The sequence below is a fragment of the Ursus maritimus genome, unplaced genomic scaffold (genome assembly GCF_017311325.1).
Source record: "Ursus maritimus isolate PB19 unplaced genomic scaffold, ASM1731132v1 scaffold_2, whole genome shotgun sequence".
Classification (NCBI taxonomy): Eukaryota; Metazoa; Chordata; class Mammalia; order Carnivora; family Ursidae; genus Ursus; species Ursus maritimus.
Window position 1 is genome coordinate 17968206 of NW_024424452.1, and position 18245 is coordinate 17986450.

The window sequence follows — 18245 nt, forward strand, 5'->3', positions numbered from 1 at the left end:
TGGAGGGCTTTAGGGAGAATGGGGTGGTCAGCCTCGTGATAGGACTCAGGGAGGTGGAGACAGACGTCTCCAAGAAAAGGCCATTGGATTAGGTGGCCAGGTGCCCAGAGTTGTTTCAACAGATCCAGGTCATGAGGGGTTAAGCAGGGAATGTGCCAGAGGGAGTAAAAGGAGCCTATAAACCATAACTTCAGGCAGCCTGACAGCTAGAGTGGTGGCTTGGCTATGTAAGACATCTGTTCCTAAAAAGCCAAATGTAAATTGAATTTCTATAAATCTAATCCCATTCTTCATGCATTGGAAGAACCCTCTATTTAATGAAACTGAAACGACGAGCCTTTTGGTAAGGGAAATAATCCCCCCTAATTGAAGTATGTGTGTATAACAGAGGGATCCCTCAAAGATTGAGAGCTGAATTCAAGAGATTACAGTACGCTCTCCACAGATCAAAACACTCGTGACCTGGCGTTCTCCAGATGTGGAAATCTCGCCATCATAGTAAAGGAGAACAAGGAAAAAGAGAGACGCTCATGGCATAGTGTCTGTTTTGGTTCTTGGTCACACCATTCCTCGCTATCGGGCCATGGACTATTCTGGACCTCTTTGTTCTCCCCCTCACCATCCTGTATGCGTTTACTCAACCAATAGTCAAAGAAGGCCTAAAGGACCAGGCCCTGTCGCACTGTACGTTTGGGGGAGTCAAAGGAAAAATGGCGTACCTTCACCCTCCTGAAGTTTGCCATCTTGTGAGAGACAGACTCATCGAACAATTAGAATATGGTGGGTTGACCTCTGTACTGGGCGTGGTGAGAGGCCTGTAGGAGGGGCACCCACGTTGCCAGTGGGGGTGGGGTGGGGATGGTGAGGTATGGGTATGAGGAAGACATCCTTTGAGCTGAGACTTGGGAAAAAAATGTTAGATTTTCCCTGATTGACAGTTTGGGGAAGGCATTCCAGATAGAAGGAACAGCAAGGGCAAAGGCCCAGTGGGGTGGCATATTCTGGAAACTCCCGAGTTGTTCAGAATGGTGGGAAGGCAGAGAGAGAGCAGGAGAATTGAGAGTTGAGGCGGGAGAGCTGGGTGAGGGTCTTGGTGCTTTGCAGTGATCTTTAGATTTCACCCTGTAGGCTTCAGGGAGCCATTAGGAATCCGGAGCAGAGGGGGATAGGGTCAGGTGTGCATTTGGGGTGGAGGGCTCCGGCTGTGGCATGGGCGGAGTGGAGCAAGAGTAGAGGTGAGGAGACTGGCCAGGAGTTGAGAAAGGACGCGGGCCCGCCCCAAGGCAGGGGTGGGAACAGAGGATGTAGGCACACATGCCCTCTGTCCAGCCAGAAGGTGAAGTCAGCAGGGTTGCAGACTGCTCAAGAGAGCTTGGTGGGTATGGAAAGCAGAGAACCCAGGAGAGCTTCCTAGTGTGGAGTCCACAGAATTCAGGGGGTCCATGAGCTGGGTGGGGGAAAAGTTCCAGCCTTATTTCTCTAACTTGTAACTGACATGCAGTATGTCCTTCAACCATGAACGGAGGCAACAAAGCTCAGGAGCGGGGAGCACCTGTTATGTCGTCACCAATAATAATCTGTGTTTTTGCTCTCACGCTACAGTTGTGGCAGGTGTCTTGAGACGCGTTCATTGAAAAGTGTAATGCTTACTAGAGTTTCTGCGGAGTCTTGTTACCTAGTCTGTTAAGGAAGAAGCACATATATTCCTGTACCGCACACTTGTTTGAATATTTTGCTAACTGTATTTCCATGTAACTGGTGTGCTCTGTAATCCTATGTATTTTACCTGATGCAGCCAGAAACATGATTTGGGGGAGGGGCCCGTAGGTCCAGACGGCCAGAGCCTCTGACCCGGTATCCTCTGGCTGGCGTCTGGCCAGGGACGGGATGAGCTCTGGATCACCGAGATGGAGAAGGTGGGAAAAGAGCAGGTAGTGGGAGGTGATGGGTCCGCTTGGAGCAGGTGGGCTGTGACATGCTGGCTCCCCTCCCTTGTTAGTGGTCTCACCTTTTCTTTCCCCTCTCCGAGCTCGAAGAATCCCTTTCATTGTCCCAAGCACCCAGCCCTCCCCCTCAACCTGCTCACTTCAGTCACACAATAAAGGCTGGTGGGCAGCCCAAGACAGCCATCTCCAGGTCTTCAAGCAGACTTCTCATGGGGTAGGGGTGGGGGATCTTTCCCCTACCTCAAAGGGCTTATCAAAATTTTCACCCCTCAAAACAAAACAAAACAAAAAAACAACCCCAGAGCCCCACTGCTAAAGAAAATAAGATTGTCTCCAGTAATTTAGACAGATAAACAATGCAAGGCTCAGGGAGGTTAATTGACTTGCCCAGGGTCACACAGCTGGTCAATTGTGGAGCCAGGATTAAACCCAGCTTCTGCTGGCTTCAAAGCCCTGTGCTCTTTTCATAGGATCGAGCTGTAGGGGTGACCGGGCTGGAGGGAGAAGACTTTTAAGTCTCCAGAAAACAGTAACTAAGAAGCATGTGTGAGCCAGAAGATGTCATAAGACTGAAGTAAGAAGTGGTAGAGAGAAATGATTTTGTATTCATGCCTGGGAGAAGATAAATGGGGGAAACAGGATACCAGGAGAGAGGCTGCCCGGCCTGGGAGCCCCTGGCCTTTCCAGAGCTGCTTGAGAACAGGCCAAGGGGTGGGGGGGGGGGCCTGGAGGAGGAGGTTGGCTTTGGGCCTGCTCTGATGGGAGGGGAAGGAGTGGGCAAGCCTGCTGACGGAGTCCTTGGGGGTGGGCCACGAGGGCTGGGCTCTGACGCTTCCAGACTAGCTCACACAGAGGGGTTCTCAGCCCAAGGTCAACACTTTCTAGGATAGAGGGGAAAGCACAGTTGGGGCAGCCCCTACTTGAACCAATTATTATAATCAATTTTAAAATGAACCAAGTGATTCTGGTAATTCATAAGTGCCAGTGCTGGCTGAGATACTAGGAGCACCGGCACTGGGCTCAGCCTGCCACATGGTGTCCTTGCCAGGAGGGGTCTAACACTGCGCGCACCCCCAGTGGCCTGCAGTCGTGTAGCTGGTAAGTCGTGAAACCCCCGACCGAGCCTGCCATGTAAAGCGCTTTGAGCAGAGCTTAGCACCAGGGACTTCAGCTTGTCATGTTGTTATTACTATTCTCAGCTGTCTTCCAATATATTGAGGGGTGGATCGTGGCCCCGGGGACCAGCCCTGTCCCAGTGAAGTGGGGGGCCGAGAGGTCACACTCTTCAGTGAATGGAGACAGGGTGGCAGGGCCTGCCCAGCAGGGCTGCGTTCCTGGCAGAAGGTGGTTGTACAGATGGGGATCAGTCCCCGAGGACAGGGGACAGGGGCTGTGGTTGCTGGCCCACTGGCCCAGAGCCTAGAGCTCACAGTACTTCTAGGGACCCATGAAATGTTTTCATTTTGACTGCTTTTCAAAGCAGAAGGAAAAAAAATTAGTAATAATGAAGACCCAACAGTGAATCTAGACTGGATCATAATTGTCTTTCTAGCACTGTAGTCATAAAATGTGATTTTTAATATTTCTTCTATGGAGGAACAGGCCCGTGGAGGCAAAAGTGCATGCGGCCCATGAAAGTCATGATGTGGCCTTGCAATGGGCCACAGCTTTTCTCGGGCTCTCAGGACTGAGCAAGACCCGGTTCCAGACCAGGGGTGGCTCCAGCCGCCTGCGGCCCCTTGCTGGATCCCGTGGCTTTAGCCAAGAGGTGCTGGAGAGGACGGAACTCCCTGAGTTTCTTCCCCCAGGGACTAGAGTCTTATAGCCCCAAAGGGATGTGAGAACAGGCTGGGAAATGTCTGTTCTTCCTCAATTCGTCTGAAAAATGAGACCGATCTACTTAGGAAGAACACAAAGTCATTTGGAGAATCCCTGCACAATCCAGCCAGCTGTGGACTTTTAGTAAAAACTGCTGGGGCTCAAAGAGAACATAATGGTTTCTGGGGAATAAGCAGACCTCGTGGAGAAGTCAGTAAGAGTATTTTGTTAAGCAATGAGAAAAGGAAATTTTGCAGTAAAACAAAAAATGGCCAAGGTGAGGTTGCTGTTTGGAATTGGGTTTCAGGAGCCGTTTTCAGAGCTAGGTATGAATTGAGGAGCAAGCAGTTCCACGGCTCACAAGGTGGACACCACAATGTGCTTTGGACAGAGGTTTAGGGACCTTGGAGCTTCTCATAGCATGGAGATTGAAACTTCCCACCGTAAACCATCACATATTGTTTTAGGATGAATTTCTTGATACCCTAATTCTTGGGTCTGTGCTGAAAAAATCCCACATTGATAACCCCCTCTGTTCAGTCTCTCTGCCCTGGTCACACTGGGTCTCTCGCCCATAACTTAGAAAGCAAGTACTTTTGTGTATTTTTGTGTCTAAAAATGCAGAGAGTCAACGTCAGAGACATAAATATTTCCATATTATTAAAGATTCTTTTGATTGTAAATGATAAGAAACCAATCACATTAGCTAATGGAAGAAAGGGGATGATGATAGAAATCTGTTGATTCATGTAGTTGAAAAATACAAGGTGGTTGAGCTTCAGGCATGGCTGCATCCAGGTATCACGTCATCAAGAATCTATATCCACATTCTGCTTTCTTCTGACTTCAGTCTCAATTAGGCTTTGTCCATGTGGAGAGAGGATGGTCACAAGCAGCCCCAGTCTTATGTAAGATTCCAGGGGTAGAGAGAGCTCCTTTACAACAGCTCCTGCAAAACTTTAAGGAGGACAATGACTGGACCAGCTAGGTTCATAGACTCATTCCTGGACCAGTCTCCATGCCAGAGAATGAAATACTCTGATTAGCCATGCCTGGGTCCCTAGACATACCCATGGTGTGGACTAAGTAGGATTGTTATGCAGTGGTAGGTAACTGGTTGCCCAGATGAACGGGTTGACTGCAAATCCAAATGGCTTGTCAAGTTGGGAGATTGGCAGGGGGTCGGCATTGGAGCTAAAGGACTCCGAGCCCCAGGAATGGCAGAGGTCTTGATCTGGGTTCCTTCAAAGCAGATCCTAAGATGAAGGCTTGGGTGCCGGTAGCTTATTTGAGAAGTGATCCCAGGAAGCACGGTGGGAGAGTAGAGAAGGAAGACAGGAAGGGGGGAAAGTCAATAAAGGCAGTGTCGATGAGCAGGTGAGCACTGGGGCCGACTGGGGTTCAGTCCTGTTGGGGTCCCTCTGAGAGACTGTGCCGACCACACCTCAGGACTGTTCACCCAAGGGCTGAGAAAGCAGCACAATTTCCTCGTCAGCTCCTGTCGGGCACTGGTTTAGAGTCACTCCTAAGGCATTCACCTTCCAGAATCTCTAATCTTCTCTGCCTAAGAAAGCAAGTGTCCGAGGAAGGAAACTGCTAACAGGCACAGGAACCATGCTAACCCACGCTGCAGGCGGGACTGACGGCATCTGGCATAGAAAACCAAATGAAGGCGAAGAGGGGGTGCTCTGCTATCACCGGCACACCGTAATATAATCCCGTGCTGTCGCCCAGAGCGAGCCTCAGACGCCACGGTCCCCAGCAAGATTGCCCCCACCTCAGATGCCAGCCACAAGTTCCGCTTACCCCAGGCCGGCCTCCCTTCCGACCAGCTGACAAGTCAGGGTTCCCACAACCCCCTGTGATAATCCACTAGCACGACTCACAGAACTCGGGAAAGAGCTATATTTACGATTACAGTATTATTGTAAAGGAGGCAGTCGGGACCAGCCAAAAGAAGAGACCCTAAGGGTGAGGTCTGGGAGGGCCTCAAATGCAGAGCTTCCGTGCCCGCCTGATTCAGTGGAATCGGGGTGCATCGCCCTTGGGGCACATCAGTGTGTTCATTAACCAGGAAGCTCGCTTGAGCCTGGTGTCCAGAGTAGGCAGGATTGATGGGATCGCTGTCCCTGTACTTGAACTCCTCTAACCCTCCAGCCAACCCCCTGCAGGCTGATGTTAGGGCTGGCTTTGAGCCCTACCCTCCGATCACATGGTGGGTCTGCCTGGTGACAGCCCCCATTTTGAGTCATCTCATTCTCATCTCATTGAGTTTAGCAAAAACTCAGGTGTGATCCAGGGGCTCCTGAATAACAAAAACACCTCAATCACTCAGGAAATCCCAAGGATGTAGAGTCTTCCCTTCAGAACTGAGGACAAAGGCCAGATAGATTCTTTATTAGGGGCCTGGATGGGCAGACTGGAGCTGTGCCTGCAGCTGAGCTGGCCGCCATCGGTTTTGTTCGGGTGGGTGGGTGGCACTGGTAACATTTCAGGGAGGGAGGGGCCTCGGCGGTCTTCTCTGATTTGGGACAAGCACCTTAAGCACTGGCAAGGGGGCTGGGCCTGCCTGGCCTGCAGGCTTCTGTGGGGAGGGGAGTCTGGATGAGTTTTAGATCCTCTCTCCAGCTCCCTGTTCCAACGCCTCCTGTGACCACACCCAGGCTCCCCAGACTCCGATCTCTGGAGCTGATCCGGCCAGTGCCACGCTCATCCCCCGAACCCAAGTGTGCAGGGAGCACTGAAGCGCTTTTGTGTCTGGAAAGGAACTTAATTTGCATACTGAGCTCCCATCTTCCTGGCCTACCACAAGTCTTACCTGCAGAATTGTGGGGGGCTGTCTCCCTCCTGTCTTTGCTGTATGGTCTTACGTAACGTCAGACAGACACGGGACGGGGCTTAGTCTTTGTCATCATTCTACGGGTCCCAGTCCCTGAAACCCTTTCAGCCAGAAGTGTCCCAGAATCCGGAACTTTTCAGATTTTGGAAGGTAACATGACTCCTAGACCGTCCCTTACCTAACACCGCAGCAGGGGCAGGGGCTGCACCCTGTAAACAAACACAGGTCCAATCTCTGCAGTAAAAAGCCATGAATATTCATGCCGGGGGATAAATAAAGACCATCAGTAGCTTCACATCCATTCAGGTCAGGCTTTCTTGCTAAGTGAGTTCAGGCCAAGCCAGGTTTTAGGTCCATAATAAGTTTTACAAAGAAGCTTTTGGATTTCAGAAGTTCTGAGAATCTGGAAGTGTAGACAGGAAACTATGGGCTCAGTAGCTACCATTCACTGAGCATCTACTAGGTGCTAGACTTCTAAACACATCACCCCTGTGGAAGCCGGTGATGGTAAGTGCTATCATTATGTCCCATTTTACAGTTGAGAAAATTGAGGCACAGGGCTGGTGAGTGCAGTTCTGGCTTCAAAGCCCACGTGCTGTACTACTGCATGGGTCCGTGCAGGCCACTGCTGTGCCGCGGCCGCCCTGGTCCCCGGGGCTCTTTGTGGCTAGGGCCACATGGGAGATGGGAGGACAAGGCTGGTACTTTCAGTTCCTGTGGTCCTGTCACTCCAGATCAGAGTTCTCAAATCCGGCGCCCACAGGGACAGTGTGGGTGACATCAGTGGGTAAAGCCAGCTATATGTAACGCAAGAGTGACTGTGAGGACCCTGGCAAACGGGAGGGCACATCCCCTCAGCAGCACCTGGTTGCCATGGAGAGAGATGCGTGGCCTTCTGGGAAAGCCCCAAATCAGATTTTTCATTCAATTGTTTTTAAAATAGCTTTATCGGAGCATAATTTATAGATCATAGGGTTCACCCATGTAAGCGTACGATTTAATGCTTTTTAGTTACCATCACCACAGTGCGATTTTCAAACCTTGTCGTCACCCCAAAAAAGAAACCCTGTACCCACTAACACTTCTTAGTTTCCACCAAGCCCGCCAGCCCTGGGCAGCCACTCATCTACGGTCTGTCCCCGTAGATTTGCCTTCCAGACATCCCGTATAAACGAAATCATACAACATGTGGTGTTTTATGACTCGCTGCTTTCACTCAGCGTGAGGTCTTCACAGTTCATCCGTGTCGTAGCGGGTGTCAGCATCCTGTTCCCTTTTACTGCCGAAGAACATTCCATGGCCCAGATCCCCCACATCCGGTTTCTCCGTTTATCAGTGGATGGGACACGTGTGTTGTGTCCACTTTTTGGCCAGCTATGAGCCTTCTGTGATGGTGGCACGAACATTCCTGAACCAGTGTTTGTGTGGACATATGTTTTCCTAGGGCAGGAATGGCTGGGTCACACGGTAATCCTCTGTTTAACTTCTAATTCAAAATATTTGAAACTATCGTGCCGGCCAACAGAACCCTGACCTAATCTGCTCAGTAAAATGAACGCTTCCCAAAGTGAAAACCAGGAAGGGAAGGATTTGCAGGTGGGTTTTTCTTGCCCCTTTCCTGCAAAACCTCTGGGACAAGGAAGTTCAGAGCCTCTGAGTGGAGGGAAAGAAAAGGGGGAGAAAATACAGGGGGAAAAAACCCACGAATTAACATCTTAAGACAGTATCCAGCCACACCCATTTGCCTGAGGGTCCTTTGGCGGACTTCCCAGGCACCTGAGGTTGAAATGGATAATTCCTCAAAGGGACAGCTCTCCGTGTGATCCAGTTCCAGCCGCTTTAGGGACTTAAAAATACAGAGAAGTCTTTTCTCACTTAGTCTGATTTGACCATTTTCAAGATTTTTTTTTTCTAAAACAAAGTCTGTTTTTGCCATTTTTAGTTGGTATTTATCAAAGGTTACGTTTGTGGAATTGGATCCAGGCTCTGTCCCCAGGAAGTGTGGCCTGTGCCTTCCTCTCTGAGTAACTTGGTCTCCTGCATTTCAGTTGCTCCTGGCTGATCCTCAAACTCAGAGCCCATCCTGCCCGAGCCCGGGGCTCCTTCTGAGGGACTGCCCTCCACACTCTGCTGGCTCCCTCCCTCCCTCCTTCAGGCCTCTCTCCAAGGACATCTCCTTAGGGGGCCGGTCTTCCCCTCCTCTGCCCCCCAATCACCCTCCTGTGTTGTTTTTCTAAACGGCTTACAACTTTCCAACATTGCCATAGGCACTCAGTGGATACCGGTTGAGTGGATGCAAGAACTTCTATACCCATTTGTTTACTTGTCTGCTGCCCTGCCCTTCTGGGACCTGGTTTTCTCCACCTTGGTAGGACATTTTGTGCCGAGTCATTCTTTGTGGTGGGGGAGGACGGGCTGTCCTGGATCTGGTAGGACTGGCAGCGTCCTTGGCCTCTCCCCAGCGGAGGCCGCAGTAACACCTCCTTCCAAGTCATGACGACCAAAGTGTCTCCAGACCTCGCCCAGTGTTCCTTGGGAGGCAAAATCCCGCCTGGTTGAGAACCACGGCCCTACACAGTGGGCCCCAGGAGAGCAGGGGCCTAATCTTTCTCCTTCACTGCTGCAGCCTGAAGGCCTGGCCCACAGCTACTTCTCATTGAATGCATGAGAACCGCAGAGGCGAAGCCCAGGGGGAGACCCCTCAGCGTGGGCTGGGTGGCGTTTGGGCCTTGGGGTTCGCAGCGTGGGCTCCTAGAGCAGGCGTGGGCTCTGGAACTGGACGCATGGGCTCCCACCCCAGCCCGGCCACATTAGACTGCGTGGCCTGGGCAAGTTACGTATCTTCTCTGATCCCCGTGTCGCCTCCGAGAAAGCAGCGGCAGGACGGTTTTGAGCAACGGAATGCAATCACCTGCAGAGAGCCAGTGGAGCGAGGGGGCGCGCAGCGTGTACTCAGGCCTGGCTTGTTGAACAGGGCTGCGCTCTCGGGGGAGAAGGGCACGGATGCACATGTGTGGGGACCAGGGGCAGGGCTAACGGAATGACGGGTAGGTGACCGTGCATCCTGGTTGCTCGGGTTGGGAGGAGAAGCTGCTCTGCTTGCCCTGCTTCTGGGGCACGTTGCGCTTGCATTACTCTGCGAATGCATCCTTAGTTTCTTAGAACAGTGCGGATCTTGCCCTCGGGTTTCCTAAGCTGGAAACCCCCCTGGCCACCCGCCCCAGCGTCAGCACCAGCCCCTCGCTGCTGCCAGTCCTCTGAATTGCTCTTTCCTCCTGCCTCCGGGCTGCTTCCTTCGCTCTTGGCTTCTCTCTGCGTGCTGGAGCCACGGGACTTTTGGTTTAGGTTTTGACAGGGGCCACGGGACTTCTGGTTTAGTTTTTTTTTTTTTTTTTTAAGATTTTATGTTTTTATTTTCTTAATTAATTTGAAAAAGAGAAACAGCCAGCAAGAGAGGGAACACAAGCAGGGGGAGTGGGAGAGGAAGAAGCAGGCTCCTAGCAGAGAAGCCTGATGTGGGGCTTGATCCCAGAACGCTGATCACGCCTTGAGCCGAAGGCAGATGCTTAATGACCGCGCCATCCAAGTGCCCCAACTTCTGGTTTAGGTTTTGAATGTATTTTCGCCCCGTGTGGCTGATGGGAGCAGAGGCCGGCTGGGAGCTAGGGGAGGTGGGCCTGTAACAGCCAGCCTCTCCCCTGGGTGTAAGTGGTTCTTCCACGTGGGGGGCCCCCAGAAACTGAGAGAAAGACTCAGCCTCAAATGAGGCCTTAAAGGATGGGCAGAAAAGTAGTCACAGGGTGGTCACGGGTGACAAAGGTGGAGAGACCAGGAACACAGCATCCGTTCTTTATTTATTTCCCGTCCCTCCCTCCCTTTCTTCCTTCCACAAACAGTCCTTGAGCATTTCCCCTGTGCCAGGTGCCAGGTGCCAGGTGCCAGGAAGCAGTCGGTAGGCTCTCCGCAGCGGGGACTTGTGTCTTGTGGGGGAGGCAGTGGCTTGCTGAGTGGCAGAGGCTGTGACAGGAAGAGGAAGTCCTGAGGCTGTGTCACAGGGGACCAGGCCCCCTAGGGGGCTGCCCTCTGAGGCCTGAAGGATGGGAGGAGTTAGCTGGCTGAGGGGACGGTGGGGGTGAAGGGGGTTGGAGAGAGTGCTCCAGCCAAGCAGGCAGTGAGGAGGAGGGCCCCAGGGAGACAGGATGTTCTCAGGGTGGAGGACCTGTGACAAGGTGGCCGTGGGAGGAGCCTGGAGAGCCAGGGGAGGTGGCAGAGGTGGGTGGCGCAGGGCTTCTCTTCTCTCCCCTGGACATCAGGTAGGAAGCCAGTGAAAGGTTTTCAACAGGGCAAGCTCAGGGAAGGTGACACCTGGAGTGGCTGGCAGGGACTGCGCTGGTGGGGGTGGGGAGGGGCAAAGTGGGGTGGGATTGTGGCTGTCTGAGGACCCCAGGCTAGGAAACGTGGGGGCTTGCCATGGGTGGGGTGCAGTGGGGGAGCCCCTGAGGGTTTTAAGCAAGGAAGATGTGAGGAGGCTACTAGAATGGTCCAGGTGAGAGATGCAGGGGGCTTAGGCCGGGGTGGCAGTGGCGGAGGTGTGACGGTGGTTGGCTTCTGGATATGTTTGACAGGTAGAACCAACAGGGCGTGCTGATGGATCTGACATAGGAGAGATGGGGATGGAGACAGAGGCTGGGGGATGGAGGGATGGGGGTGGGAACGGGGGATGGGGGAGGGGGATGGAGGGGCGGGAATGAGGAGCTCAGATTTGAAGCATGCTAATTGGAGATGCCTGCAAGACGCTGCAGGTGAGTTAGACACAGCCCCTGTCTCTAGGGAACCCAGCGTCGAGTCGGAGGAACCATCCAGGACACAACTTAGTGGCAGTGTGATGGGTTAAAGGCTGCCACACAGGCGTGGACAGCGTTGCAGGCACCTGGAGCACTTGGAAAGGTGAAGGGGCCTCTGCACAGGTGACAAATCGGCTATTCTTTGAACAAAGATCCGTGAAGGGTGGGGACAGTCATTTCAGGCCGAAGGAACAGCAGGTGCAAAGGCAAGGAGGCACAGCGGGGCCTGGAGCATGCAGGTGAATCCGTAGTTCACCTGTGGCTCTGATACGAGCTTGAGCATAGGGGTGTGGGGAGAGAGACTGCTGGAGAGGCTGCCACGCTTGGCAGTTCAGACTTCCCTCTGGAATCAGTGGGAGCCAGGAATGGTTCTAGATCAGGGGAAGTGAGATGGTCAGGAGTGCCCTTTCAGAAGGTCCTGCTGTGTTCCCCTGGGACACAGGTTCCTTAGGACAACCTCCTCCCTTTGACTCACAGGTGGAGGGGCCGTGATTTGCTTCCAGGACGGTGTTTCTCAACCTTGTTTTCATTATTGCTCTCCTAGGAGCCTTGTTAGAAGTTTTTCTTCCTAATTGTCCCTTCCTCCATGAAATTTTCACCATGGGTATACTGTGTATCTGCTTACGTATTATATGTACGTCTGTGCTTTCTAGATAAAAAGAGTGAGGTTTTGTTTTGTTTGCATGTACAGGTGACCCTTGAACCCATGGGGGTTGGGGCACTGAGCCCCCATGAAGTCAAAAATCCATGTATAGCTTTTAACTCCCCCCAAAACTTAACTATTTTTTTTAAAAGATTTTATTTATTTATTTGACAGAGAGAGAGAGACAGCCAGCAAGCGAGGGAACACAAGCAGGGGAAGTGGGAGAGGAAGAAGCAGGCTCCCATTGGAGGAGCCCGATGTGGGACTCGATCCCAGAACGTTGGGATCACGCCCTGAGCCGAAGACAGACGCTTAACGACTGAGCCACCCAGGCGCCCCATGAGCCACCCAGGCGCCCCCCAAAACTTAACTATTATTAGGGATGCCTGGGTGGCTCAGTCAGTTAAGCATTTGCCTTCAGTTCAGGTCATGATCCCAGGGTCCTGGGATCGAATCCCACATCGGGCTCCCACTCAGCTGGGAGCCTGATTCTCCCACTGCCTGCCACGCCCCCAGCTTGTGCGGGTGTGCTCTCTTTCTCTCTCTCTCTCTCTGACAAATAAAAAATTAATAAAATCGTTAAAAAAAACCTTAAGTATTATTAGCTTACTGTTGACTGGAAGCCTTACTGACAACATCAACAGTCAGTTAACACACATTTGATATATTATATGTATTACATGTCACATTCTTAGTCTAAAGTAAGCTAGAGAAAGAAAATATAATTAAGAATATCACAAGAACGAGGAAATACATCTACGGTACTGTCCTTATTGAAAGAAATCCCCGTTGGAAGTGCCGTTCAAACCCATGTTGTTCTAGGTCGACTGCTGATGGTGGCCTTTCATGCTGAGAGCGACTGACTCGGGGGGAGTTAAGCCATGCTCTGGGAGCCTGGGGGCTGGCGTCTGCCCTCCTCTGATTGGCCGGCTGTGGGTCTTTGCTGACCTGACTGGTGGTTCTGTGCGATTTAATAATTTGCCCCCATGGAGCACCGCCCCCCACCCCGATGCTCCGTGTCTGTGCTGGACCCAAGGCAGCAGATCTGAGCGGGGTCTGGCCCAGCTTTCGATGAGCTTCTTGCCAGGGGGTAGCAGAAGGGGGAGACAGGCTGCCACAGACGGGGGTGGATGGTCATCATCCCGGCGTTGCTCAGAAAGACGGAGCCTGCGGAAAGATTGGGCCCCAACGAGAACTGTAGTTTTTTGTTTTTAGATAAAATTTCCGTTATCAAGAAAGTTGATCACCCATCCATTGCTGGTGGGAATGTGAAATGCTGCAGCCGCTCTGGAAGATAGTTTGGCAGTTCCTTTCAAAAGTAAAAATGGACCCAGCAATTGCGTTCTTGGGCGTTCATCCCAGAAAAAGGAAGACTCCTTTTCATGCAGGAACTTGTACACAAACGTTCATAGCAGCTTTATTTGTAAGAGCCTCAAACTGGAAACTAACCATATGTCCCTCCGTGGATGGATAAATATATAAACTGTGGTATATCCACACCCCGGAGTACTACTCAGCAACAAAGAGGAACCAACTATTAGAAACGACAAGAGTTGGGGAGCATGTGGAGAAGAGGGAACCCTCGTGCACTGTTTGTGGGAATGCAAACTGGTGCAGCCACTCTGGAAAACCATATGGAGTCCTCAAATAATTAAAAATAGAATTACCAGGGGCACCTGGGTGGCTCAGTCAGTTAAGCGTCTGCCTTCAGCTCAGGTCATGATCCCGGGGTCCTGGGATCAAGCCCCGCATCAGGCTCCCTGCTCACTAGGGAGTCTGCTCCTCCCTCTCTCTCTGCCCCTCCCCCTGCTTGTGCTCACTTGCTCTCTCTATCTCCCTCTCTCTCGAATAAATAAATAAAGTCATTTAAAAAAATAGAATTACCATATGATCCAGTAATTCCACTACTGGGATTCACCCAAAGAAAATAAAAACACTAGTTCAAAAAGATTTATGCACCCCTATGTTCACTGCAGCATTATTTACAATAGCCAAGATCTGGAAGCAGCCCAAGTGTCCGACAACAGCTGAATGGATAAAGATGTGATATATATACACAATGGACTATCACTCAGCCATAAAAAAGAATGAGATCTTGCCATTTGCAACAACATGAATGGATCTAGAGGGTATAATGCTAAGTGGCTAAGTCAGGCAGGGAAAGACAAATACCATATGATTTCACTTATATGTGGAATTTTAAAAAATAAATGAACAAACAACCAGACTCTTAAATATAGAAGAAAAACTGGTGGTGGGCAGAGGGGAGGAGGGGGAGCGAGGGGTTGGGTGACATAGGTGAAGGGGATTGAGAGGTACAAACTTCCAGTTACAAAACAAGTCATGGGGATGAAAAGTACAGCGTAGGAAGACGGTCAGTGATATTGTACGGTGACAGACGGGGACGACACTCACCGTGGTGAACACTGAGCAATGTGTAGAGTTGTCAAATCCCTATGTTGAACACCTGAAACAGGCACAACATTGCGTGTCAACTCTACTTCAATAATAAATGTTTTTCAAAAAAGGAACCAACTACTGATATACACAACAACTCGGGTGGACCTCAAGGAAATTAAGCTGAGTGGGAAAAGCCAGTCGCAGAGGATATGTAAGCCATGATGCCATTTATGTAACATTTGTGCGGTAACATATTTCTTATTTATAGACACGGAGAACAGATTAGGGGTTGCCGGGGATTAGGGGTAGGAGGCTGATGGGTGTGGCTGTAAAGGGGGTCTTGTGATGGTGTAGTCGAGTAACTTAATGTGGTGGTGGGTAGGCAAGGCTGTGCATGTGACAGCACTGCACAGAGCTACACACACACTCACACACACTCATAGGTGCGTGCATAACTAGGGAAATCGGAATCAACCCTATTGGTTGGGTCCAGGGCAATTTCTTGACCGCCATATTGTATCCTAGGACCATACAAGTCGTGTGCTAACAGTGGGGGAAGGGTGCGCAAGATATTCTTGTACATTTCTTCCCAATCTCCTGCAAATCAATAATGATTTCCGAATAAGTTTTTTGTTTTTTATTTTAATTCCAGTTATCCGAGTTAGAAGGTGCATTAGACGTGAGCCAGTTGGAAACCTGTCCTTTTTGTGTTCACTAAGCCTCTTGGCCCGCACTCGCCTGTAGCGTTATACTCACCTGTCTGTGGCGGGTCCCAGGAGATGAGAAGCCGAACCAGAACAGTCCTGAGTCTGGAGCCCCATGATGCCAAACTCAGCAGGACCGGGAGGCCCAGATTGCACTGTTCCGTCCCTCCCTGCCTTTGCTTGGGCCCTTCCTGCTGCCTGTCTCCTTCTTCCCTTCCTCCCGCTGCTCCTCCTCGGTGAGCATGTGCTGACCTTGCCAGACTCACCTCCTTTTCCAGGCCTTTCTCACGCCCAGGTAAAACGGACCTCTCTCTCCCTCCGGTCCCTTTCGGGGGTTGAAAAGATAAATGCCTTCAGGGGTCTGGGAGGAAATACGAGTGAGAGCAGGAATGCGGCAGGAATGGCACAGGCAGGGGACAGGGACCACACCCGGTGGGGCCTGTGAGGCTCTGTGGCCACAGGCCCCAACTAAATGGCACAGCTCCCATCAGACTGCTGAGGGTCGCCGAGGGGAAATGTAGACCTGTTGTCGCCAGAGTTTCTGATTCTTACAAGAGAAGCCAAAACTCCCATATTTTAATGGAAATCCTCCAGATTTTTAAATGTTGGCAAAAAAAAAAAATCCATTTTTTATAGCTCTAGCCAACATCTGCAGGTTGGCTTCAGCCCATGGGCTGCCAGTTTTAGACACAGCTTCTGTCTTTCTATTTTAGTATTTGTAATAATTGATTTTACTTCACTATTTATGTCACCCTCCTCATTAGCCTTGGGGGAATGGCCGTGCCTTATTCACAGCTGTATCCCCAGTGGCTGGTCCAATGCTTTGCATATAGAGGACGCTTAATAAATATTTGTTGAATGAATGAGTTGGGATGTTAGAAGCAAGTCAGGGGCTGCAGTGGAGTCTGAAGATTCTAGAAAGGAACCGGGGTCTGTCAGCTGGGGGTAGCCTGTGTGTCTTCAGGAGGTAGGGCTGAGGGGGAGGCTGTGTCCTGTCCTTGGCCTCGCTGAGGCTGGTCACGGTGATTGAAATTCTGCCACAGCCTCTGCGTGCTGTGGCGGCAAGGGTTGGGGGATATGCAGGCCCCTGGGCCTTTCATACAAATGAGCCTGGCCCCAGGCACAGGGCCAGGCAGAAATTGGGCTTTGGGGGATAGGAGGAGGTGAGAATTTTAATAAGTTTAATAAAAACTGGAAGTAAAACCCACAGTCCTGGGACTTCTCCGTTCTAGCAGTTTTAAATGACTTAGTGGACTGGGTGTAGCAAGGGATGCTGGGTGCTCAGGGGCCTGGTCTCAGGGGAAACAGGAAGAGGCCCAGGCACTGGTCCAAGGGAAGGCTGGACTCGAAGGGGCATGGCGAGGAAGGTGTCCTGGAGGTATGGCCAGGAAGGGGCAGGGCCTGGGTGTGGGCCAAAGGAGATCAAGGCCTGGGCATGTGACCTTAGGTGGAAACCTGGGCAGGGCAGCTGGAGACCCTCAGGAGGAGCCTGCTCCCTCCTCTCCCCAGTGGCCAGGACTGCAGCCAGCTGGGGGCCGTACGGGCATAGGAGGCAACCCCAGGCAAGTGGGTTGGGGAGGGAACTAGGTGGGGAAACTGAGGCCAAAGCCCTGTTGTAGAGAAAAAGGCTGTGCTCTGAAGTCTCTTGCACATGGCTGGGGAGGAGGGTGCAGAGGGGGAGAGGCGGGAAGGATTTAATGCAGGGACTGGAGTTCTCCATTAACTGGAGGGAACGAGACTCTGAGGGACTCCTGGGACAACTGGCCAGGGCTCACTAGTCTGCACTGTCCCTAACTGACCGAGGCAGGAGCCAGGCCTGCCCTCTACTCCCAGGGCTTCCCGCCAGGCACTCTCCTTGCTAGGGTGTGAGCTCTAGGTCAGGATTGGGTCTGTCTTGTCATTCCTATATCCCTAGTCCCTGGCCCAGAGGTGGCCTTCATAAATGGTTGTTCATGAGATGAGTGTAAGAGCGCCTGCCTTACAGTAACCTAAGAGGGTACCTGTGTGTGGGAGGGGTACACGGGGGAGACAGCAAAGGCTGGAGACTCCCTAAGACGTGCTCCATCACAGGTGTGGAGAAGTGAAGGTGGGAAGCCGTGGTGTGGGGGGGATGAAGGGCAGACTGCCTGGGTGTGGATTCTCACCTCACCACCCACTGTGTGTCTTTGGTCAAGTTCTCTATTTTCCTTGAGCCTTAGTTACCCCTTCCCCAAAGCAGGGTCATAGTCCCACCATCAGCCCCTACCATATGGGCGGGTTGCAAGGATTTAAGCCACGAGCAAGGACTGAGTACTTAGCACAGTGCCCGGTGTGTGCTTGGCTCTCAGGATGATGCCTGTATCAGAACTGGTAACATCGTGGCAGTTTGGGGACCTTCATGGTAACAGTGACTTGGCATTACAGTGGCAATGTGTGTAGTTCACACGGAACTGTGTGTAGATACACAGAAACAGAGATACCTAGTGATAGGAGGTAGAGGGAAAGAAAGATGTCCAGGGAAAAACAGCAAGGGCCTAGAGACACAGGGAGGCAGACTAGAGAGATGTAGAGGGAGAGAGAGACCATGAAAATACATTTACTGCCTGTGGTTATAGCACGAGTGGGGGTGGGGGTTGGCGCATCCAAGCCCTGCTGTTCATGTTTAGCCAGCGTGGCCATTTCCACCTCCACTCTCCACCCTGTGCCAGTGTCTGAACTCCCCAGGCACCGAGAAAGCCTGTAAGCCTCCCAGTCCAGCAGACAGAATAGACAGGGCTTGTGCTGGGGCTGGGGACACTTCCCAGGGTGACCAAGGGGGGTATAGAGCCAAAGGGGCCTGTGGATTATTCTGTCCTGATGAATCCAGTTCAGGAAAACTTGCTCTGAGGTCCAGGCTGGGAGCGGGAAGACAAAGGGTCAGGCGCTGGGTGGCTCTGGAGCAGTGGGATTGAGGTGGGGAGGAAGCAGGAGGTCCCAGGAGGTTGCTGGACTGGAGCCACGTGTGGCCAGGAGCCCAGTGCGTGGGGGTGGGCGGGGCCGCCTCACAAAAGAGCACCCAGGCTGGTGCGGTCT

At 51.8% G+C, this 18245-nt stretch overlaps 1 protein-coding gene across 1 annotated transcript in view; it reads left to right on the top strand.

Moving 5' to 3' along the window:
• GSG1L (GSG1 like) overlaps nt 1-18245 on the top strand; it is a 214068-nt gene that overhangs the window by 140147 nt on the left and 55676 nt on the right.